Source organism: Manis pentadactyla, chromosome X (genome assembly GCF_030020395.1).
Source record: "Manis pentadactyla isolate mManPen7 chromosome X, mManPen7.hap1, whole genome shotgun sequence".
Taxonomy (NCBI): domain Eukaryota; kingdom Metazoa; phylum Chordata; class Mammalia; order Pholidota; family Manidae; genus Manis; species Manis pentadactyla.
This window is the reverse complement of record NC_080038.1, coordinates 86,729,476-86,754,219: the sequence shown is the minus strand read 5'-3', so window position 1 is coordinate 86,754,219 and position 24,744 is coordinate 86,729,476. Positions and strand designations below refer to the sequence as shown.

Below are 24,744 nucleotides of genomic sequence, written 5' to 3'. Positions count from 1 at the left end.
TTTGTTATGTGTGTTTTTTCTCGAGATACCGCTGACCGCCCTGACTCCAGCTAGAGAGCAAGCATCCAGCAGCACCATTTTCTTATACAAAGGACACTTAAGGCAAACTAGTGGAAGTAAGGGCAGGAGCCCGGCAAAGCCGCGGTTGGAGCCGAAAGACGGTGTCTGCATATTTCATACTCAACTGTGAGCCGGGTCTGGTTCCTCGCTTGCCTTTCGGGTCGATCGTCTGGGGGCAGCGGAAAGCCAGGTGAGGGGGAGATCTAGCAATCTGGCTACCCCAAAGAGCAAGTACGAGTGAACCAACGTAAGCAGGTCGGTGGCTTCGGGCTGCTTTAGTGGGGTCCAACCGCTTCGTGGCCGGGGAGCCGGCAGCATTGCGGGCGTGGACAGCGCGTTTCCGAGGAAGGAAAGGATGCAAGAGAGGGAGGAACCCAGCCCAGGGCCGCAAAACTGGTGCTTGCCAGCGCTCTCCGGCTGCCTGGTCGGCGACGCCAGGGCGAGCATCGGGATGCCAGGTTTCCCAAGGCCACTAAAGCGATCAGGGGCAATGTGGCTGGTTTATGGCTCAGATGAGTCGTGAGTATCTAGAAGCAAGGCTCATTCTCCTGTCCCTGTCATGGGATTAAAAGCAAAGAGCAACAACCAAAATCTTCCAACTGGTCTACTCTGATTCTTGCTCCAAGGAGCAAATCCTTAAATTTACTCAAAGGCTGGAGAATGAACCAGGTGGATTTTCTAAATTGCTTTCCTGAAAGGTGTAGAGTTTTAGAGGAAAAATCCCTTTTCCATGCTTAACCAATGGAAAAACTTATCTTTCTAGTGCTCTGCTTTGTTTTTGGAAGGATGAAGCTCTCTTCTGAAATAAAAGGAGAAAAAGTAGAGAATGTTTTAGGGTGCCAAGAGCACAGTATTCATTTTTATTTTTGTCTACTGAATGCAAGAGGAAATGCATCTGTATAGGGCTATAACATCAAGAAGAAGAAATTTTGCCAATTAGCACGAATTGATTTTCTCTAATACCTTCTTCGTGGTAAGTTTTTTTTTTTGAAGGGCAAATATGACTTCTTTCCTCAATATGTCCTTCTCCATCCTCCTGCCTTCTTTCCAATACCTGATTTTTTTAAAGGCTAAAACCTTGGTTCATATAATTCTACCATCACTTTTTTTCCTTTTGCATTTTTTTTACTCCTAAAACCTTTACTGAGAGAGACATTGGCACCGCAGTTCAGTGCAACCTGCATGAAAGAGGACACAAAGAACTATTTACTATTACATTTTACTCCTCCTGTAACTCTGCCTACATTATTCACAGTACCCAGTACACGTATTGTCCTCTTCGTGGGAACTAGGAAATGTCTTTGAGATGAAATCTGAAGCTGTCAAACTGTTACAGCTCTGACTCTTGGGGTTTGCACTGCTGGATGAGACTCTGTCATAAGGGATAGCAGGAACTTAATGAAAATAAAATCACTGATTGATCCAGGGCAGTGTGGAAAAATCATGCCATGGAGGCACTCTCAGAGCACTACTAATCATTCATAACATCCATATTAGATACCAATTAACTGATTTCTTAAAATTTCTATTTAAACCTAATGTAGGGGGAAAGAGCTATTCAATGACTGTTATGAGTATTTAAAGTTACCCTCATGACAAACTCATGAGGTTAGTATTCTTCACATTTTACGATTCCTGAAGCTGAAGCTCATAGAGGATAGGTAATTTGCACAAGACTGTGGAGCTGAAGAGTAAGACTGTATTTCCATTCAAAGTGTATAACTCCTAAATTCAGCTACATTGTTGCTTTGTCGTTAATCTGGATTATTCTGTAATATATGGCAAGCATTTAGTTTTAAGTGTATAGTCCAATAGAAAATTATCTCTATAGAGCAGAAACATTATTTACAGACCAAGGGGACTACTCATTGAACTAAGTAACCCAGAAAGTTATCTGAGAAATTTGGCTTGGGGATTAGACTGACAGAAATCCATATCTGAAAACAATGAGATTTGTTTCCTGTTTTCTCTTCGCCTGTGTTCTGTCTGGTGTTGGCACCAATGAACAATGGAATAACCAAAAGCCCGAACACCTGGCAAAAGCTCTGTTATTGGTGATCTAACCCTAAAAGGACTGATAAAGACTCTACTCTGCTTACAGAGAGAAAGACTTCTTTATTGAATGCCTTTTATGCACTATCTTCATTATATACACTGTCCTATTAATCCTCAAAGCCACTTTTATGAGATAGGTTATTGCCTTCATCTTTTTAAACAAATGAGGAAACAAAGACTCACAGAGACTAGGTAAAATTCCAACATTATATAACCATAGAGTTGGGATATTCAAACCCATGTCATTTCCAGTCCACTGTGCTGATCCTCAGCATATGGTCCTCAGTATGGTTACACATTTTCAGAATTTGCATCACATCAAAAATTTTACAATTAACAGAAACCCTCAAAAGGTAAAAGGGAACTGCAGGAATTTGTTTTTTGGAGATGCCATGAAGGAGCTGTGATATTTACTGTGCTTGTTCTGTGTTCCAATTTGGAACTTGAACCACTGTTCAAGTAAGACCACGAAAGGAAAATTATGGCAAGGTGTACCCTATAAGCATGGAAATATGTCTAGTCTCTGAGGATTAAACTATAAAACCATTATGTAATATAATGGATCAGAAATTCAAAATACTTCAATGAGTGAAGATGTTTCTCAGGCTAGTAAGCATTGATTAAAAAGGAGAAATAATGTGTTATTCTAAAGAAAGGTTGATCAGCCATGGAGACCTAGTAAAAGAAGACTCAAAAAGATGAGCATTGGTAACTCCTAACCATGTGCATTTTCACCTCACTGGCAAAACTACCCTACCCTTGATATGAAATTGATGAAGCCAATAAAATATTCTGAGGTTTCAGTTGCCCTTGCATCGAAACATCCCTTATCAAGCAGTCTGACTGTGATTTGCCTTCCCATGTTCTCTGTCTGCAGAGAGAGTAGACAGGTCATGCAGATGGATGAAAATGAGTACTTTGTGTCACAGGACAGCTGCTATTTTGTGTAAACTCCTTTCCTCTCTGTGTGGTCTACAACTTGCACTGTACATTGCACATAAATGTTACTATCAATAAAACATTGTTATTGAGAAAATAAGTGGATACATGGGCACAAGACTATAAAACTGGATAAATTACATCCTCCATGATATTTTTCATATTTAATATTAACTATTAGCAACAGTCACAATTAGTAAGTACGATGCAGTGATGCCCAGTGGTTCAGAAAAGGGCTTTAGTTTTAGACCATATTTGTAGTTCTGACTTCGGCATTTTCTAGCTGTGTGGCTGCAGGCAAATTAATCTCTAGATCTGTATTGTATAATAAGATAGCCACTAGCCACATGTGGTTATTGAGCACTTGAAATGTGGCTACCCCAAATTGAGATGTACTGTGAATGTAAAATACACACCCTATTTTGAAGACTTAGCACATACGTAAAATTTTATATAAATTGCATGATGAAATGATAATATCTTGGTTGGTTAAGTAAACATATTATTAAAAATAGTTTCACCTGTTTATTTTCAATATTTTAATGTGGCTGCTAGAAAAATTAAAATTACATGTGTGGCTTGAATTATACTTTTTTTTTTTGCACAGAGCTAGCCTAAGAAGCTTCAGTTTTTTCATTTAAAAATGGGGATAATAGTCTTATTCACCTCAAATTATTGTAATGATGTTTAAATAAGATAATGTATCTAAAATGCTTAGTACAATGCTGTCATTAAGCTACAAAGGTGTCACTCTCCAAGAGTTAGTACATAAAGATGTTAAGTGAACAAAAGAAAACAAAAAACTTAAACCCTAGTGGATTAGGGACTATTTAAATAGAAAGCTTTAGTTAAGAATTAATCCCAAGTGAAATCATTCTGCTTCTCCAAAAACAAACGACAAACATGTGTGCTGGTGGAGAGACAATATTGTGACAAATAATAATAATGTGTATGAAAGTGCTTTGAAAAATTAAAAGTATTCTCTCAGTTCCAAGCTTTTTTACTATCATGATTTGTAAAGACATATTTACATTAAATTGGTAGATATTTCTGGTTCTGAAACAGTGAAGTCACAAATAAAAACAAAGCTGAAGTGGTGCAGGTACACAGAGGGCATATGAATTTCTTCAGAAGCTAAAGATTTGGAAACTCAATAAAGGCTGATAGCTGAAAAACTCATTGAGTTTTCAGTAATTTTAACTGCGGCAGTACTGTAACCTAGCCAACGACAAAATGCATAGATCCACTGGAAACACTAGAGGGTGCTATTAGTGTGAGCTTAGAAAGATGAATCAAGTCTAACACCTTCCCCCTCTCCACCACTATAGATTATAAGAATTTGAAAAGGGCATACCTGTGAAATGAAACGAACACTTCTCCATTTCCTCCTGGACAAGAGTGTAGCAAGATTTTTTTTAGTCCTGGGACTGGCCTTACAACATTACAAAAATAATAAAATATTTGAAGTTTGCTATAGTGCTTGGGCAAATAATTGGGAAAAGTTAGAAATGGTCCCTGCACTGAGAAAAGTTTACTAACGCCTAAGGAGGGGAGGACGAAAAATAAAAATGCCGGAAAAAGGGCTTTCAGTGAAGGAAAGATTTCGACAGGAATTCCTGACTACTACAACAACTGCTGTAATTAAGTAGGGATGGGGCAATTGTTTGGTAATAATGCCATAATTTTTTCCTCTCTCTCTAGGCTTGAACAGTTACACAATGCAGTAGACAAAACTGCAGCTGAATTTCTTTAATAGGAGCCTGGAAATTATGGCCGTATGTGCGTAGCTGAACTTTGCTGAAGCACTGAGCTCTGATTAATGCAATTAAATGAGTAAAGGTAAGTGGTGGTGTCCTCAAGGTTGCTCTTTCCTAAGTAAAGAATGCGCTTCTCCTATTGCACTCTCATTTTTCTACAGATGAGTAGTTGAAGACTGTATGGGAGGAGGCTTTTCATCTGTGTTATTTGCCTGTATTGTGATGGAAGCACAGGGGCAGGGAAAATTATTATGTCTTTTAAAGCATAGAGAGATCAGAACGCTGTTAACAATTCTTGTTTCCATAGGACAGGCTTTAGCTTGAGTTATCCAGTTGTTGCTTGGTGAGGTAAAAGATTCAAAGAGATTTTGGTTGCTGAAGAAAGCAGAATTCTTTTTTGTTGTTTCTTTTAATATTGAGATTAATTGTTTTTTCCATCTTATCAAAACTCCTATGTGGTCATCTCTTCAGGAAGTAGGTATCAACTACTGCTCTAAATTTAGGAAAAACACTCATGTATGAAAATCACATAATGTTTCCAAAGAAGTATATTGGAATTGATAAAAATACACATTTTAAAAGAATCCTAGACTAATACCACACCACTCTGACCTTTCTTTACTTTTTAAGCTCCTTTATTTCTAGTACAATATATGACTGAGCTGCAGATTTAGCTTTTGCATGGTTTGTGAAATCAGCTGCATTTTCTCATGTATGATAACAAATATACTGTGTATTTCATTGAAATATGTAGGAAAACTGCTTCACTTTTTTTTTCTAACAACCATGGCTGTCAACATAGTGCTTAGTCAACATAGTGTTTAATGGACGGCTACTTTGAGCCATTTTTCATTGACTGAGGTACTGCAGACATCTCATTTTAAATGATTAGACATGTGTTTAGATAATCAATATATGGTTTCTGTTTTCTTTTGAGACTGAACAGTTTTCATTTCACCATTACTGAAGCTTAGTTGAATGTCAGTTTCTTTGGATAAAATATAAAAAAGTGAGAATTCTTCTCATTTACTGAAACACAGCTGGTCTAGACTTTCTTTAAAATTTTTTTTCAGGTAAGGTGAACAATGGTGATTCATTTTATTTTCAGGCAAAAAAAAAACACGTTCCTATTGCTTTTATCTCTTTTGACAGGCTAGAGATAGTGAAGGAAAAGTGTTTGGAGCATAGAAGGGTTCTCCTTTTAAGGAAAAAAACATGTAACACAAAATAGGCAATAAAGATAAAATATTATTCCTGAATGCTTTCCACTGTGAATGCTGTTATTAGGCTCCATCTTCTCTAGATCTGTTGCTGGAGCTCAAAGCACTAAAGGAGCTTCTCCATACTGAACCTAATCCTGTCATGCCAAGGAATCCTTTGAAGATCTCTACCTTGTCAACTGATAGGTTTTCAAATTCTATGTCTTTTCAGGGCCCAGTATTAAGTGTTCTTTTGGTAAACCCAGCAAATCCAAGGTTTACTCCCAATCTAATCCTAGTGATCTAATTTGTAAATTCATCATCTTCCCACTTACCTGAGTGGCACTTTGCTGCCCATTGCTAGTATGAGTGTACAGGCTCTGATGTGCAGTTGGAGCACTGGCATCCTGCCTAGTTTCCATTGGTTCACTTCTTGGTGTTCTAGGCTCATTATCAGTGAAATATTACCTGCTTGGCTGAGAGTCATGATCCCAACAGGACAACTTTCTTATAACTGTCCTACAAATACCAAAATAACTTATGACTCTAGCCTCACATTTTATGTTTTACATTCTTGAGCCATTTATTTTTTGGAAGATGCTAAAGTGGGTAGGCTATGTTGGTAAGCCTTTTGCATTTCATCACAATAAATAATGCGATGTTATTCAAAGATGTTTACAATTTTTGAGCAGTGCGACTGAATTACTTAACACATGCATTTCCACTCCTATTTTAAAATATTCTCCAAAAAATAACCAACCATAGGAACCTTGCAGTCATATAAAATTTACAATAAAATACCAGAAAATATGAAGTTAACTTTGTCATAAACTTGTTAAATTACAGAGGTTTCCAAATGTCCTATGAATTATTAAAATTTCCTCTTTTTTACAAGGATAAATTTGGGTGGGGAGTCTGAGTGATTTCTGAAGAGGTAATAATATTTTTAAAGTGCATTTATAAGATAGGATGACAGGTAACTTTGAAGAGTATATCAGTTAATGACAATAGACAGTGTAATGTTTATCTTTAGAGTTAGTCAAGGACCTCAAAATATATATTTATATTGAAAGGGTTAAACTGTATTTGTCAGCTGCTGTTATAAACTAACATTTCATGGAGAATTAAATACTAGTATAGTTTGTACTAAGTGGACTTATTTTTAACTCTGTGTATTCTAGTTTGTTCTTCAAAAATCTTTTTGGGTTAACAATACATAACCACTTCTTATTCTTCACAGAACAACTATGGCATGAGATGCAGTCTAGACTGTCAAAATAGTCAGATAAACAGTATGTTTATTGTTACATTAGATTTGCTCTACCAATAATCTATAAATTACAGGTTTGTAAACCCTTAACAAAATTAACTTTGCTTAGAGTTCGATTAAACTAATAATAAGTGAAAAGAAACAAAAACCCTAGAAGATAGAGTTTTGTCTCCAAGATGTGTGTGAGAACTAGCAACCTGGATTGGATCTCAAGGGGGAGAAGAAGGGAGAGGAGAAGGTAGGGGAGAAGGAAGGAGTATGAAGAATAGGTAACTTCAGGGTCCTGAGGAAGGGAAGGCAGTACAGGTCTTTTTCCTTTTAAGATTTTCTTTGATTTCTCCTTCACCTTCAACTACCATAACTTTTAAAACTTGTTCTATGCTACTTCTGTCTCAACTTTTCAACAAATACTCCAGCAGGGTAAAATGCTCAAATGGAGACTGTTGTAGGGAAAAGTGGAAGTGAGAACAAAAAATGAAGTCATCATTCTCTTCACACGTCTTAATACTGCAGCTTCTGGAAAAGAGGGAAAGGAGCTATCAGTTAGCAATGGTAGAGAAACCAAGTTGATGTTCAAACCCTGTTCCGAAGCCCCTAACCTCTTAGAGCTCCCCTGGCCTGAATTCCAGTCCAGCAGTGTAGCCCACCCTAGGAAAACTCAGTAGGGAGAGGGCAGCGATGGTGTGTGTGCTGTGGCTGAGGCCCTCTAGGGGGCAGTAGAGGAACATGTTAACATTGAGGGAGGTAGGGGTGCTGCCCCGGAAGAAAACAGGTTTATTTAGAGTAGGACCTCCTATGTCTTTAATATGCAAATGTATGTGGTGACTCTTCAGCAGGGGCATATGAAGAGTTTATTCAACCAGAGAACCCTTTTGAAATGTATGAAAAATGCTGCTGGGCAGTTTTAAAAGCACCTCTCTGGGCTTTTCGAACCTGTCTGCCCCCTCATGATGAAGTTAATCCTCCTGCTTATAGCTATACCATACTATTAACTTTCATGCTACTACTTTGGGCAACAGACCAAACCCCGTTCCAAAACTGGGAATAGAAAGAGCAATTTATGGGTAATGGAAATGAAAGGCAATAAATTTAAGACATCTCTACATGGTAGCACAAGAATGAGAGATTCCATTGTAACTATTTTTGCCATAATATGTTACATTTTTGTCTAAAACTTGTTTAGAACACAATTTTAATCTAATAGGCTGCGGTTTTATTTTTTGGCTATATTTCTATAGGCTGACATGAAGGGAACAGAAACAGTTACAGTGTATTTTACCTGAAAGTCTAGAAAGCCTGGATTCAATTTGTGCTTCTATGGCATTCTAGTTACTTAAACTCTCTAAATTTCAATTTCAATAACTGTGTATTGAGAAATATAATTACCTTAAGAATTGTTATGAGGACTAAGTGAGATAATGAACATAAACACAGCTAATGGAGTACCTGATACAGATACTTTAATGTAGTTGAATGCTCCAGTAGATTTAGACTTCATTAGATACCTACAGCAGTCACTGAGGTAAAAGAAAATGGGAAGTAGCAATAGCTGTATTATTCACCCACTCATTTGTTAGTTGTTAATTCATTTATAAACAAATATTTCATTAAGAACTATATATTCAAGGCACATTTTTAGGTAAATTAATGCCTTAAATAGCCTTTCCATCTCACGTGTGTTTTATAGCTCTAGATGGTGAGTTATAATGCTGAATACAACCCCATTAATTGAGGGAGGCAGGGAAAAGGGACTGGTAACCTCAATTTATTTGCAGAAAGTAAATATCCCCTTCCCCCACCTCCCACCATATAACTTACATCTTCCCTGAGGAGCCATTTGCCTTAAATACATTCTAAAATTAAAATTAATGCTTTGTATTGTATGTAAGTATGTTTGTATACACATATATATGTATAGGAAAACAGATACAGATATGTATATATATATATATGTATATAGATAAATAGATAGTTTGAGATTGTAGGTTGTCACTAGTTTAGATCATTTGAACAGCCACACAGTGATCAAATGACTGATAAAAACAAGGCAGATTTACTATGCTGCTAATGAAGTTTTAGCTTAAAGCCCCTCACTTGCATAGGCCTCTTCTGAGGCCTGATATTAGGAAATCATTATCTTATGAAGAGATAATCAAGTGATATGCAGCCAAAAATGTTGTAAAAAATTATTATAGCAATATGTCAAGCCACTTATTAATACACATATGCTATTCTCTTGCTTTTTCCAATGTTTGTGGTATCAGCTTTTATAAATTTGACATTTGTTGTGATTCTTTATTCCCCATAATATTTTGTTTATCCTAAGTCTTGCATTAGTAATTTTGTATGCTTTTGTTAGAGAGCCCCTGCGTATAAGTTCAGACTCCACAATACCAGGATTCACTCCCTATTTATAGATGTCAGAAGACCTCCCATTAATTCTTCCAGAGGAAATGAAATAAAAAATTTCTTTAAAAATTTAAGTTATGATCTTGGGTCTTTACTGAGTAGACTAATTTAGACCTAAAAAATGACTTACATTTTTAACTCTGAAAAAATTTTAATTCTTAATTTCTGTAGCATTCTGGAATATGATTGTTAGCCACATCAGCAACTAAGGGGAAAATGAAAACAAAAGTTCCACATACTTGCAGAAGAGATTTTAGTCCTTCAAGAGACAAAAAGCTTGTAGTTTGTATAATATGGAGTTCTGTAAACTCGGAATGGCTCTTATTATCTTGGAAATTACAGAATTTGTCCAAGTTTTGGACTTCTGGTAATAAGACATTTTTCTTCTGATTTCATTTCTATCTGATTTCATTCAGATAATCATTTGTCATGTTTAAAGGACGTATGAATTTCCTAAGAAATCAAATGAAATGGAATTTTGTATTGAACATAAAATAGAAAACTATCAAATCAATCTTTCTTTTGAGTTCTGTGATGACAATCCTTTCTTGGATTAGGTTTTTTCCACTTTGAACTGCTATGTATATTATATTTCACACAAAAGAAGCATTAGTCAAACTTTAAAATTTTCTTAAGACCAGTTGTCATTTTTGTTATTTTTAAATGACAAAGAATAGGAAGCAATGCAATGATTTTATCTATTCCAATTGAACTTCTGTGCTATTATTTACAATCTGCTCTGAGAAGAAAAATGGAATCATAATTTGCAGACTCAATTAAAGTGAATGGGATTCTTTTATGAAAATAAAGAGTAATTAGATCTTGACAGATAATAATAGCCTATGACTACCTTAATTGTTTTTGTTTGTTGTGATACTGTACATAGTGTTTTTTCAATTAAAAAATGAATACTTGTACAAGAGAAAGAGCAACTTGAAATTTGTTAGTTAAAATGTAGCATTTGTTAGTTAAAATGTGATTAAATCTTGAAGTTTTTCCTCTTGGGTAAGTTCCTTTAAGTAAAGTATATGTGTTCAGAGGTATGGCTGAAGATCTATTAGCTAATAATGATGAACAAGTGTGCTGCCCACACATGCATGTGATCCTGCTTTCTCCTTTTCTTTTTAAAATAGCAACTGTGATGGGTTTCCTTTATGATCAAAGAATAGACATTCGTTAGAGGGCTGGTTATGTCAAAGGGTGTAGTGTAGGTGGAAACAAAATATTTTTTTCTGTATAAAATTAACTGACCTATATGTGACTCAAATCCATGGCCTTGGACTCATTAGCACAATGCTCTAACTAATTAAACTAATGAATCCCAAAATAATGACAAATCCTAAGTTTGAAAGAATAAGGTTCTTCTTTAACTTGGCTTGTTAAAATGGATGCAGACTATTAAGCAAGGATGCCAAAAATGTGCTAACACTTCCTGAAATCACAATTACAACAGGTAGAATGAATAATCTTTCTTTCTTTTCCTCCTGGTGCTTGTTCATACAGGCAGAAAATGTCATAAATTAGCATCCAGTAGTCTGCTAGCCAAGTGTTGATAATACTAGTAAATGTAAAAGATGATAGGAGAACTCAAAAAATAAAGAAGATAGAGGTTAGAGATGCTGGATAATGCTAAAGTATTATGTGTACATGTTCACAAAAGAATTGGAAACTTAACAAATTTAATAAGTGTTCTATTCTGAAACATTTGGGGCTGAATCAGAGCACTACTATTCTCTGAACCATGCACCACCAAATCTAGTATTGGGGGATCACCAAATCTAAACTGGGGAATTAGTTTTGGTTATTCTTTATTTTGGTCATCCTAGTACCCAGCTTTAAAGGACTGAAGTTTGTTTATTAAACTACCATAAGGATTCATTCAGACAACAATATTACCCTTGCCAAATACTTATTAGCTAAATGATACATTTACTTAGGATGGCATTTTCTGAAGCATGTTACTTGGATTTGTAATTAATATTAGCTTTAAAGGCTCTGAGATGTACTCCAGCAAAGAAATAGGTTCAGCACTTTCTAACCCATAATTTCCCAAAATTAATTGCCTGTGGAGTCTGTTTATTTCTTTTCTTTTTACCAAATGGCATTTATTATTGTTCTGTTAAACCCACTTTGAGAAATGGTGATGTATAAAGTACTTATATTCCTAATGAGAAAGCATATGAAAGAAGAGATGAAAATTACTTGTATAATGATGAAATATCACAGTAGTGAAACTGAGGCCCAATTATGTTTAGAATTAATTATTTGTCTCTAAATTTTTAATTTTCATATTTCAGGGTGGAAAATTATACAATATTTTGAATTATTAAAATAAAATTAATAGATTTAATTAAAAGTAGCAATTCTTTAAGTTCTAGGCATTTAAACGAGTGTTTTTACTATATATCAACACACTCATGAGCACAAGAGAAGCAGTATCAGTTACTTGGTCAAAGTACAATTTCTGCTAAATTACATTCTGCCTAATTAGAAGTCCCCTTGTAACATCCATTATATGTAGTTTGCTTTCATTTCCTGCTTCAAATCTCTGTTACCTTGTCTTAATTTTACTTTGTTGCCAAGTAGCACCCCTGAGACGACTGAAACATTGGCTTGAAAAGTGACTTTAGATGATGGTTACAGTATAAGTGAAACTCACTTTAGTTAATTATAATTTCTTTGTTAATTTTCTTTTGCTTTTGTCTCATTGAGATATTAACTTCTTTTTACAGCTATGAAAGAAAACTCACATGTACATAATTCAGCAGCCAAGTCAATGATTTCTCATATCGACCAATTTCACATTATAGATTATTGACATGCTAGGGGATTATGGTATGACATCAATTTTGGCTCTCGAGAGTCAACCGTGGACACTGTAGCCACACATTTAAATTACTGTTTCTTTTGGCTAAGATTAAAAGTAGTGTTCAACATAGGAGATATTAATAAGTCAAACACTTATTTTTACTGTTTTTATTACACTATCAAAAGGAAATAATGCACTTAATAGATCAATGACATTTGCGATTACATTCTGTTCACCAAAGTTATTTTTGAAAAATGATGCAGAAATTTATAGTACTAACTTTGACATTTCTATTTGTATTCTTGTTTAAACCCATCAGACATACTCTTTTCTAAAATTAACCTGACTCAGATATACATATAGACTTTCCATTAGTTTTAAAATTATGTTTCGAATTGGATAGCAGGATATTCCCTCACAGCTGTAAATGGTTGCTCCTGTGGTAAACTTTATCATAAGTTTAAGACAAATGCATGTCCTCTTTCAAGTTGAGCTCTGTATTCATGAGGAATATGTGCTGGGTGCCCAGGGGGCGCTTATTCATTAATTACATACCTTGTTGGAATAATGGCACCACCTATTTTTAGCTTACTTATAACCAACTATTTTCGATACCCTTTTTAGAAAAGCACTATAATGCCATATAATTCCATGGTCACAAACTTATCAATTGGAAAGAAAGAAAATACTGCGTTCAGAAATGTGTCAGTTTAATAGAGTCTGTGTCTTTCTATAAATTCAATAACATCAGAAGGGTTTTGACTTTTCTTGGTGAGTGTTTATTATGGAATCCATCAGTACTGCTATACAAATTTCACAATCATTTTTGGAACTGGTAATATCTACTTTGTATGATGAGAACAATAGATGTGGTTGTTTTATAATGATGTTTTAAGTGAAAAAATAATCTGCTTTAATCTCTAACCAGTGAAGTAGAAATAGTAAGTACATTTATGACAACAAATTTCATTTCATAATTGGAAAGACATTGTTGCTTTTTAAAGTAAATCAAAAGATAAACAACACAAAAATTTTTAAAGTTTCTATAAAAATGTTGAATTTGCTTCTTACATTTTTCCTTGATAATACAAAATTTTCTATATAAAAAGCAGAGAATAGGTCTTTTCAGCTGTCACAATTTTAAACATATGTTTGAAACTGGAAGACATATTAAGGATCATCTGCTACAGACATTTTCACATTCAGAGTCCTAGGGTTTCATGGAGATTCCTTAGATGCCTAAGTATGGGGTGCAATAAGGAAGCTGGGTGGGCAAGGCTCTGGGTCATCCTCAGAATTACCTTGTTTTTTTCTGACATATATGTGGGGTTCCACTTAATATTTTGTATAAAGTCAAATTTCTGCTGTTAAAAAATGAAGAATACCTTTTACAAGATAAATCACTGATCTAGGCGATCATTTTCATTTTACAGTTGAGAGAACTGAGGCTCTGTGGATTTAAATAACTTATTCATGGGCATACCTATTTACTGAGTGGAAGAATAAATTGTTCATCAAAGTAACTTGCCAGGATATTTATTTATTATTCCTTAAATTTATATGTGATTTTAACCTTTTCAAAGCAGCTTCATGTCTGTTACTTGATTTGACCCTCTGAAAATAACACTATTAAGTGGTTATAGAAAGCCTTAGCTGAATTTTAGAGATGAGGAGATGAGGTTGAAACATGAAATCACCAGGGTTACATCACATTATTGGTTGACTTAGAATAGTATGTTCTCTTGACTCTCAGGAGCTTTCCCTGGATCACAGTTAGTTCTTACAGCTTGCCTAGAAAGTGGCAGTTTATACAGATGTGGCACATGCGCTTGACAAAATGTTTATCAAAAGTCCATAAAGCTATCACTACAGGCTTTCAGAACTCACTGAGATCTTAAAAAAATCTAGGACTGCATTCCCGTTTTGCTGATGAAGAAACTGAAACTCAAGCTTAATAAAAGGACTTACAGTTAGAGGCAGGGCTTGAATTAAAATCTACATATCCTAAATTCAAGTCAGTTTTTCCTAATGAACTGTGTTGCATCTTAATTTATATGCTAAGTACTGAAAATATACATTCTTGCCAGAGTTCTAGCAGCCTTGTCTTTTTTAATCATCTAGCTCCTCTGTCTTAGAATGTCAAAAGACCTTGCTGCTATAGAATGACAAACCCTCTAAGATGAGTGTGATAAGCCCTTTAATGATTGGCAATGACCCTAAGGAATAAAGGAATGTTCATTTGTAAGGGGGGATTATGGTTATCTAACAATTACACAGAAAAAGTAGTTTCCTTGGTCAATTACTGTGAGAACTTGCAAATGAAGAAGTTCATACTCACTTTTATATCCAGTAGAGAGGCTCACATCTCCATGTTTCCTGAATGGGGTCACAACTCACTAGAAGTTTAACACACTTGAAAGTTAAAAAAAGTTACTTTTAGTTCCTAGACAGTTCAGACTCAAGGATTGTGCTTATTTTAACAATTGTTTTTCTTAATCTGTACAGATCTATTAAAAGCATTTTTCATAGTTACTTTTCTATAAGCACTCCATTTCTACTATTTAAAAAAATTTTTTATTAAGGTATGATTGATATAAACTCTTATGAAGGTTTCACATGAAAAAACAATATGGTTACTACATTTACCCATACTATCAAGTATCCACCCATATCCCAATGCAGTCACTGTCCATCAGTGCAGCAAGTTGCCAGAGATCCACTATGTCCCTTCTCTGTGATACACTGTTCTCCCCGTGATCCCCCACATCATGTGTACTAAACATAATACTCCTCAGTCTCCTTCTCCCTCCCTCCCCACTCACCCTCCCACACACTCCCCTTTGGTAACCACTAGTTCATTCTTGGAGTCTCTGAGTGTGCTGCTGTTCTGTTCCCTCAGTTTTGCTTCATTGTTATACTCAACATATGAGTGAAATCATTCGGTACTTGTTTCTCTCTGCCTGGCTTATTTCACTGAGCATAATTCCCTCTAGCTCCATCCATGTTGTTGCAAATGGTGGGATTTGTTTTCTTCTTATGGCTGAGTAATATTCCATTGTGTATATGTACACATCTTCTTTATCCATTCATCTACTGATCGACGCTTAGGTTGCTTCCATTTCTTGGCTATTGTAAATAGTGCTGCGATAAACATAGGGATGCATCTGTCTTTTTCAAACTGGGCTGCTGCATTCTTAGGGTAAATTTTTAGAAGTGGAATTCCTTGGACAAATGGTATTTCTATTTTCGGCATTTTGAGGAATCTTCATACTGCTTTGCACAATGGGTGAACTAATTTACCTTCCCACCAGCAGTGTAGGAGGGTTCCCCTTTCTCCACAACCTCGCCAACATTTATTGTTGTTTCTCTTTTGGATGGTGGTGATCCTTACTGGTGTGAGGTGATATCTCGTGGTTTTAATTTGCATTTCTCTGATGATTAGTGATGCGGAGCATCTTTTCATGTGTTTGTTGGCCATCTGAATTTCTTTTTTAGAGAACTGTCTATTCAGCTCCTCTACCCATTTTTTAATTGGATTATTTGCTTTTTGTTTGTTGAGGTGCATGAGCTCTTTATATGTTTTGGATGTGAGCCCTTTATCGGATCTATCATTTATGAATATATTCTCCCATACTGTAGTATACATTTTTATTCTATTGATGGTTTCCTTTGCTGTACAGAACCTTTTCAGCATGATATACTTCCACTTGATCATTTTTGCTTTTGTTTTCCTTGCTTGGGGAGATATGTTCATGAAGAAGTCGCTCATGTTTATGTCTAAGAGATTTTTGCCTATGTTTTTTTCTAAGAGTTTTATGGTTTCATGATTTATATTCAGGTCTTTGATCAATTTCAAATTTACTTTTGTGTATGGGGTTAGACAGTAATACAGTTTCATTCTTTTACATGTAGCTGTCCAGTTTTGCCAGCACCATCTGTTGAAGAGACTATCATTTCCCCTTTGTATGTCCATGGCTCCTTTATGGAATATTAATTGACCATATATGTTTGGGTTAATGTTTGGATTCTCTATTCTTTTCCACTGGTCTGTGGCTCTGTTCTTGTGCCAGTACCAAATTTTTTTTATTACTGTGGCTTTGTAGTAGAGGTTGAAGTTGGTGAGCGAATTCCCCCCACTTTATTCTTCCTTCTCAGGAGTGCTTTGGCTATTCAGGTTCTTCGGTCGTTCCATATGAATTTTAGTACTATTTGTTCCAGTTTGTTGAAGAATGCTGTTGGTAATTTGATAGGGATTGCATCGAATCTGTATATTGCTTTGGGCATGATGGCCATTTTGATGATATTAATTCTTCCTAGCCAGGAGCATGGGAAGAGTTTCCACTTGTTAGTGTCCTCTTAAATTTCTCTTAAGAGTGTCTTATAGTTTTCAGGGCATATGTCTTTCACTTCCTTGGTTAGGTTTATTCCTAGGTATTTTATTCTTTTTGATGGTATTGTGAATGGAATTGTTTTCCTGATTTCTCTTTCTATTAATTCATTGTTAGTGTATAGGGAAACCACAGATTTATGTGTGTTAATTTTGTATCCTGCAACTTTGCTGAATTCCGATATTAGTTCTAATAGTTTTGTATTGGAGTCTTTAGGGTTTTTTATGTACAATATCATGTCACCTGCAAATAGTGACAGTTTAACTTCTTCTTTGCCAGTCTGGATTCTTTGTATTTCTTTGTTTTGTGTAATTGCCATGGCTAGGACCTCCAGTATTATGTTGAATAACAGTGGGGAGAGTGGGCATCCCTGTCTTGTACCCGATTTCAGAGGAAAAGCTTTCAGCTTCTCACTATTCAGTATGATGTTGGTTGTGGGTTTATCATATATGGCCTTTATTATGTTGAGTTACTTTCCCTCTTTACCCATTTTGTTGAGAGTTTTTATCATGAATAGATGTTGAATTTTGTCGAATGCTTTTTCAGCATCTATGGAGATGATCATGTGGTTTTTGTCTTTCTTTTTGTTGATGTGGTGGATGATGTTGATGGATTTTCGAATGTAGTACCATCCTTGCATCCCTGGGATGAATCCCACTTGGTCATGGTGTACGATCCTTTTGATGTATTTTTGAATTCGATTTGCTAATATTTTGTTGAGTATTTTTGCATCTACGTTCATCAGGGATATTGGTCTGTAGTTTTCTTTTTTGGTGGGGTCTTTGCCTGGTTTTGGTATTAGGGTGATGTTAGCTTCATAGAACGACTTTGGGAGTATCCCCTCCTCTTCTATTTTTTGGAAAACTTTAAGGAGAGTAGGTATTATGTCTTCCCTGTATGTCTGATAAAATTCCGAGGTAAATCCATCTGGCCTGGGGGTTTTGTTCTTTGGTAGTTTTTTGATTACCGCTTCAATTTCGTTGCTGGTAATTGGTCTGTTTAGATTTTCTGTTTCTTTCTGGGTCAGTCTTGGAAAGTTGTATTTTTCTAGGAAGTTGTCCATTTCTCCTAGGTTTCCCAGCTTGTTAGCATGTAGGTTTTCATAGTATTCTCTAATAATTCTTTGTATTTCTGTGGGGTCCGTCGTGATTTTTCCTTTCTCGTTTCTGATACTGTTGATTTGTGTTGACTCTCTTTTCCTCTTAATAAGTCTGGCTAGAGGCTTATCTATTTTGTTTATTTTCTCGAAGAACCAGCTCTTGGTTTCATTGATTTTTTCTATTGTTTTATTCTCGTCAATTTTATTTATTTCTTCTCTGATCTTTATTATGTCTCTGCTTCTGCTGAGTTTAGGCCTCATTTGTTTTTCTTTTTCCAATTTCAATAATTGTGATGTTAGACTATTCGTTTGGGATTGTTCTTCTTTCTTTAAATATGCCTGGATTGCAATATACTTTCCTCTGAAGCCGGCTTTCGTTGCATCCCATGGAAGTTTGGGCTTTGTGTTGTTGTTGTCATTTGTTTCCATATATTTCTTAATTTCTATTTTGATTTGGTCATTGATCCATTGATTATTTTGGAGCATGTTGTTCAGCCTCCATGTGTTTGTGAGCCTTTTTGCTTTCTTTGTACAATTAATTTCTAGTTTTATACCTTTGTGGTCTGAAAAGTTGGTTGGTTGTATTTCAATCTTTTGTAATTTATTGAGGCTCTTTTTGGAGCCCTGTATTTGGTCTATTCTGGAGAATGTTCCATGTGCCCTTGAAAAGAATGTGTATCCTGTTGCTTTTGGAGATAGAGTTGTATAGATGTCTATTAGGTCTATCTGTTCTAGTGTGTTGCTCAGTTCTGTGTCCTTACTTATTTTCTATCTGGTGGATCTATCCTTTGGAGTCAGTGGTGTGTTGCAGTCTCCTAAAATGAGTGCATTGCATTCTATTTCCTCCTTTAATTCTGTTAATATTTGTTTCACATATGCTGGTGCTCCTGTGTTGGGTGCATATATATTTATATTGGTTATATCCTCTTGTTCGACTGACCCCCTTATCATTATGTAATGTCCTTCTTCATCTCGTTACTTTCTTTTTTTTGGAGTGTATTTTGTCTGATACTAGTACTGTAGCACTTACTTTTTTCTCCTTGTTGTTTGCATGAAATATATTTTTCCATCCCCTGACTTTTAGTCTGTGCATGTCTTTGGGTTTGAGGTGAGTCTCTTGTAGGCAGCATATGGATGGTTCTTGCTTTTTATCCATTCTATTACTCTGTGTCTTTTGATTGGTGCATTCAGTACATTTGCATTTAGGGTGATTATTGAAAAATATGTACTTATTGCCATTGAAGGCTTTAGATTTGGAGTTACCAAAATTTCAAGCTTAGCTTCTTTAATATCTTCCTGTCTAACTTGACTCACTTATTGAGCTATTATAAACACTGTCTGATGATTCTTAATTTCTCTCCCTTTTTATTCCTCCTCCTCCATTCTTTATATATTGGGTATTTTATTCTCTGCTCTTTTGTGTTTTCTTTGACTGCTTTTGTGGGTAGTTGATTTTATTTTTCGCCTTTAGTTAGTATTTGGTTGGTCTGCTTTCTTTGTTGTTTTTTTATTTTCTCTGGTAACATCTTTTTAGTCTTAGTAGTGCTCCCATCTAGAGCAGTCCCTCTAACGTACCCTGTGGAGGTAGTTTGTGTGAGGCAAATTCCCTCATCTTTTGATTGTCTGGGAAGTGTTTAATCCCTCCTTCATATTTAAATGATAATCGTGCTGAATATAGTATTCTTGGTTCAAGGCCCTTCTGTTTCATTGCATTAACTATATCATGCCTTTCTCTTCTGGCCTGTAAGGTTTCTGTTGAGAAGTCTGATGGTAGCATGATGGGTTTTCCTTTGTCAGTGACCTTTTTCTTCTCTCCAGCTTCCTTTAAAATTCTGTCCTTGTCCTTGAGCTTTCCCATTTTAATTATTATGTGTCTTGGTGTTGTCCTCCTTGGGTCGTTTCTGTTGGGAGTTCTGTTTAATTCCGTGGTCTGTTCGATTATTTCCTCCCCCAGTTTGGTCAAGTTTTCAGCAATTATTTCTTCAAAGACACTTTCTATCCCTTTTTCTCTCTCTTCTTCTTCTGGTACCCTTATAAAGCGGATATTGCTCCTTTTGGATTGGTCACACAGTTCTCTTAATGTTGTTTCAATCCTGGAGATCCTTTTATCTCTGTGCATCAGCTTCTATGCATTCCTGTTCTCTGGTTTTTAATCTGTCAATGGCCTCTTGCATCTCATCCGTTCTGCTTTTAAATCCTTCTAGAGATTGTTTTATTTCTGTATTCTCCCTCCTTAGCTCTTGCATATTTCTCTGCAAGTCCATCAAAATGGTTATGACCTTACTTTTAAATTATTTTTCAGGAAGATTCTTTAGGTCTATTGCCCCAGATTCCTTTTCAGGGGAGACTGTCTTGGTTAATCTGTTCTGTATCAAATTCTTTTGCCTTTTCATGGCAATAGAGATAGTTGTGGGTAGTTGGCACGTGTCAACTGGGAGAACGTCCCTTCTTGCTAGTTTGTTGTCTTCCTCTCCTGGGAGAGCGGCGACCTCTAGCACTTTGTGCTGGGCAGCTGCACATAGATGGGGTCTCTGATTCTTGCCCTGCTGCTGTGAAGAAAGTTCCACGCATGTTTGCTGTGGGCGTGGCCTCTGCTGCTATGGCGAAGTCCTGCCAGAAGGGGCATGGGCGGGAGGCTGTTTATCTCCGTGAGGGGCCTCGGAACTGCGCTGCTGCCCAGGGGTTAGGGCGCCCGGAGTTCCCCGGTTTCCCAGCTGCTGAGCTGATTGTTCCGGAACGCCTCCTTCCAGTGGTGGGGTCCCTGTCCCTTTAAGACTTTTAAAAAGCACTCGCTTCTCTTTGTCCCAGGGGTGCCGGCTGCAGGGCCCTGCTCACAGATTTTACTGTCCCGTTTCCCTAGTATCCAGCACCCCATGCACTGTGTGTCTGTGCTCTGGTGCAAATGGCTAGGGCTGGGTATTTAGCAGTCCTGAGCTCCCTCTCCCTCCTCGCTCTGACTCCTCTCCTCCTGCCGGTGAGCTTGTTTGGGTGGAGTGCTCGGGTCTAGCCAGGCCGCGGCTTGTATCTTACCCCCTTCGCGAGGCATTGGGTTCTCGCAGGTATAGATGTAGTCTGGCTGTTGTCGTGTATCTTCTGGTCTCTCTTTTCGGAATAGTTGTATTTGTTGTATTTTCAAAAATATGTATGGTTTTGGGAGATTTCTGCTGTTCTACTCACACCACCATCTTGGCACCCTTTTCGATGTATTTTTGAATTCAATTTGCTAATATTTTGTTGAGTATTTTTGCATCTATGTTCATCTGGGATACTGGTCTGTAATTTTCTTCTTTTGTAGTGTCTTTGCCAGGTTTTGGTATTATAGTAATGCTGGCCTCAAAGAATGTGTTTGGAAGTATTCCCTTCTCTTCTATTTTTTGGAAAACTTTAAGGAGAATGGGTATTAGGTCTTCACTAAATGTTTGTTAAAATTCAGCGGTGAAGCCATCTCGTCCAGGAGTTTTGTTCTTAGGTAGGTTTTTGATTACCGCTTCAATTTCATTGCTGGTAATTGGTCTGTTCATATTTTCTGTTTCTTCCTTGGTCAGCCTTGGCAGGTTGTATTTTTCTAGAAAGTAGTCCATTTCTTCTAGGCTATCCAGTTTGTTAGCATATAATTTTTCATAGTCTTCTCTAATAATTTTTTGTATTTCTGTGGTGTCCTTAGTGATTCTTCCTTTCTCACTTCTGATTCTATTTATGTGTGTAGACTCTCTTTTTTTCTTGATAAGTCTGGCTAGGGGTTTATCTATTTTGTTTATTTTCTCAAAGAACCAGCTCTTGCTTTCATTGATTCTATTGTTTTATTCTTCTTAATTTTGTTTATTTCTGCTCTCATCTTTATTATGTCCCTCCTTCTACTGACTTTGGGCCTCATTTGTTGTTCTTTTCCTAGTTTCACTAATTGTTGAGTTTAGACTGCTTTATGGGATTGTTCTTCTTTCCTGAAGTAGGCCTGTATTACAATATACTTCCCTCTTAGCATGGCCTTGGATGCATCCCACAGATTTTGCAGTGTTGAATTATTGTCATCATTTGTCTCCATATATTACTTGATCTCTGTTTTTATTTGGTCATTGATTCATTGATATTTAGGAGCATGTTGTGAAGCCTCCATGTGTTTGTGGGATTTTTCATTTTCTTTGCATAATTTATTTCTAGTTTCATAGCTTTGTGATCTGAGAAACTGGTTGGTACAATTTCTATATATTCTAATTTACTGAGGCTCTTTTTGTGGCCTAGTATATGGTCTCTTCTTGAAAGTGTTCCATGTGCACTTGAGAAGAATGTGTATTCTGTTGCTTTTGGTTGTAGAGTTCTGTAGATGTCTGTTAGGTCCATCTGTTCTATTGTGTTGTTCAGTGCCTCTGTCTCCTTACTTATCTTCTGTATGGTTGATCTGTCCTTCAGAGTGAGTGGAGTGTTGAAGTCTCCTAGAGTGAATGCATGGCATTCTATTTCCCCTTTTAATTCTGTTAGTGTTTGTTTCACATATGTGGGTGCTCCTGTGTTGGGAGCATAGGTATTTATAATAGTTATATCTTCTTGTTGGATTGACCCCTTTATCAGTATGTAATGTCCTTTTTTGTCTCTTGTTACTTTCTGTGTTTTGAAGTCTATTTTGTCTAATACAAGTATTGCAACTCCTGCTTTTTTCTCTCTGTTAGTTGCATGAAATATCTCTTTCCATCTCTTCACTTTTAGTCTGTGTATGTCTTTGGGTTTAAAGAGTCTCTTGTAGGCTGCATATAGATGAGTCTTGTTTTTTTCATCAATTCAGTGACTCTATCTCTTTTGTTTGGTGCATTCAGTCCATTTACGTTTTGGGTGATTATTGGTAGGTATGTACTTATTGCCATTGCAGGCTTTAGGTTCGTGGTTACGAAAGGTTCAAGGTTAATTTCCTTACTATCTAAGAGTCTAACTTAACTCACTTAATATGCTGTTATAAACACATTCTAACGGTTGTTTTCTTTTTCTCCTCCTTTTTCTTCCTCCATTCTTTATATATTAGATATCATACTCTGTATTCTTTGTCTATCCCTTGATTGACTTTGGGGATAGTTAATTTAATTTTGCATTTGCTTAGTAATTAGCTGTTCTACTTTCTTTGCTGTGATTTTATTTCCTCTGTTGACAGCTGTTAAACCTTAGGGACACTTCCATCTATAGCAGTCCTTCCAAAATAGACTGTAGAGATGGTTTGTGGGAGGTAAATTCTCTCAGCTTTTGTTTATCTGGAAATTATTTTATCCCTCCTTCAAATTTAAATGATAATCTTGCCGGATAAAGTAATCTTAGTTCCAGTCCCTTTTGCTTCATGGCATTAAATACATCATGCTTTCCCTTCTGGCCTGTAAGGTTTCTGCTGAGAAGTCTGATGTTATCCTGATGGACTTTCCTTTGTATGTGATCTTATTTCTTTCTCTGGCTGCTTTTAATAGTCTGTCTTTATCCTTGATCTTTGCCAATTTTATTACTATATGTCTTGGTGTTGTTTTCCTTGGATCCCTTGTGTTGGGAGATCTGTGGATCTCCATGGCCTGAGAGACTATCTCCTTCTCCAGACTGGGGAAGTTTTCAGCAACTACCTCCTCAAAGACACTTTCTATCCCTTTCTCTTTCTCTTCTTCTTCTGGCATCCCTATAATGTGAATATTGTTCTGTTTGGATTGGTCATACAGTTCTCTCAATATTCTTTCATTCTTAGAGATCCTTTTTTCTCTCTGTGCCTCAGAGAGGCTTGTTTGTATTCCTCTTCTCTAGTTTCTATTTGATTTATCATCTCCTCCACTGTATCCAATCTGCTTTTAATATCCTCCATCGTGCTCTTCAGCGATTGGATCTCCAACCTGAATTCATTCCTGAGTTCTTGGATATCTTGCTGTGCCTCCTTTAGCTTGTTGATGATTTTTAATTTCAACTCCCTTTCAGGATGAGTCATAAGGTCCATATCATTTAAATCTTTCTTTGGAGTTATATTAATTTTACTCTGGGCCAGGTTCCTTTGGTGTTTCATATTTGTATATGTCACCCTCTAGTGTCCAGAAGCTCTACTCTGGAGCTGCTCAGCTCCTGAAGCAATGTCAGGGGTCACAGGGGAGCAGTATTGTTGCATGGGGGGGGCAGAAATAGCTGTTCCCAGCTTTTCGGCTCCTGTGCCTGTCTCTACTGCCTTAACCAGTGGGCCGAGTACACAGGTATAAGCTTTTGTCCCAGAGCAGCCGGATATAGATCCCTGCTTTCCACAAGCATCTGGAATCTCAGTCTGTCCAGGAATTCTGCCTGTATTAACTTTCTAACCTGGTAGTCATGCGAACATCATGAATGTACCATGAAATGTAGGTTTGTGCTCCCAGAGCAGATCTCCAGAGCTAGATATTCAGCAGTCCCAGGCCTTCTACTTCCACTCCCTCCCTGCTCCGTTTCTCTTCCTCCTGCCAGTGAGCTGGGGTCGGGGAAGGGCTTGGGTTCCGTCTGGCCACAGCTTTGGTACATTACCCTGTCCCATGAGGTCTGCTCTTTTCTCCATGTTTATGCAGTCTGGCGCCTTCCTCTTTCTTGTTGCTCTCTCAGGGTTAGTTGTGCCAATTGTATTTTCTAATTGTATCCAGTTTTAGGAGGAAGCCTCTGTCTCTCCTCTCACACTGCCGTCTTTAATCTTCATCCTCCATTTCTATTATGTCACCACATATGCCTTCTTAACAGTAGAGTTTCTTTCACAAATACACTTGCAAAACAAAATGTGATTTACTATATTTC

The 24,744-nt window shown here is 36.7% G+C and overlaps 1 long non-coding RNA gene across 1 annotated transcript in view; it reads left to right on the top strand.

The window, feature by feature from the left end:
* The window catches only part of LOC118907157 (uncharacterized), a 31,795-nt gene that overhangs the window by 4,312 nt on the left and 2,739 nt on the right, over nt 1–24,744 (top strand). The window contains exons 2-3 of the long non-coding RNA XR_005022732.2: nt 26–250; nt 4,756–4,893. This is a non-coding gene — a long non-coding RNA (uncharacterized LOC118907157). The remainder of the gene's footprint in view (nt 1–25; nt 251–4,755; nt 4,894–24,744) is intronic.